Source organism: Cucurbita pepo, unplaced genomic scaffold (assembly GCF_002806865.2).
Source record: "Cucurbita pepo subsp. pepo cultivar mu-cu-16 unplaced genomic scaffold, ASM280686v2 Cp4.1_scaffold003492, whole genome shotgun sequence".
NCBI lineage: Eukaryota > Viridiplantae > Streptophyta > Magnoliopsida > Cucurbitales > Cucurbitaceae > Cucurbita > Cucurbita pepo.
Genome location: NW_019649500.1, coordinates 1 through 1,080, shown reverse-complemented (window position 1 = coordinate 1,080; position 1,080 = coordinate 1). Strand labels below are relative to the sequence as shown.

The following is a 1,080-nucleotide window of genomic DNA, read 5'->3' as shown; positions in this document are numbered from 1 at the left end:
TTATGTTCTGGGCTTGCATAGTCTGAAAATTCTTCTGCTCCTAACAGCTTTCTTGCCACTTTGTTCTTTTCAACTCTCACCTGTAACTTAAGGATGACGATAATTATAATGATTTTACGTTGTTCGTTCATTCAGGAATGGACATAAATCGACGATATGTTCGTTGATTCATTGATGATTTCGAGTCATCAACATCAATGACAATGTTTTTATATCCTTGTGACGTATAGTTATTCCAAATACACGTGAAGCTTTGAGTTCGTGTACCTGGGTGAGCGTTCAAATTTGAGTTCGTGTGGGTTTGGCTTAAGATGTTGAATTCATGTTTGGTTTGTGAGTTTATTAAATCTAGGGTTTGGATTCAGGCGATTGTATTCCGAACACACTCTCTCAATTTTCTTTAAGTAAAAGACTTTTGAGATTCATGTCATAGAACATGGATTAGCTCAAGTCCACCGCTAGTAGATATTATCCGTTGTAGCATGTTACATATCGCCGTCAACTTCACAATTTTAAAACGTGTCTATTAGAGAGAGGTTTTCACACCCTTACAAGAAATGTTTCATTCTCCTCTTCAACTGAGGTGGGATCTCACACTAACTATAATATTTTCAAATATTATAAAAAATAAAACAATTATCATCTCGATAATTTTCAAATCTCACCCTACAAAGAAAATTTTGAACTTCGAGCTTAGGGTTTCTCACCTGCCCACAAGGGTTTGGGAGAAGAAATGTTTATTTCTCATCTCTAACTGACGTGGGATCTCACACTAACTTTAATATTTTCAAATATTTTAAAAAATAGAACAATTATCATCTTAGAAGTCGATAATTTTCAAATCTCAACCTAGGAAGAAAATTTTGAACTTGGAGCGTAGGGTTTCTCACCTGCCCAGAAGGGTTTGGTAGCTTCAAACCCTCCTTCAAGATCAGACCATCAGCAACCCCTAGAAAAGGAAGAAAACCAACAAAAATCTCAGCCAAAAATGTATAATTATGAAACCCTAATTTCCATTTTGAACACTGACAAACAGATCTAAACCCTAAACCCTAATTAAAAGTACCTGAATTAGGGTAA

General features: G+C 35.4%; 1 long non-coding RNA gene across 1 annotated transcript; it reads right to left on the bottom strand.

Annotated features, from left to right (window-relative positions):
* Positions 1–1,080, bottom strand: LOC111786927. Its single transcript, XR_002813851.1, has 3 exons — positions 1,067–1,080; positions 891–949; positions 1–80 (listed from the first exon to the last, which is right to left on the bottom strand). It is a non-coding gene; the product is annotated as an uncharacterized LOC111786927 (long non-coding RNA).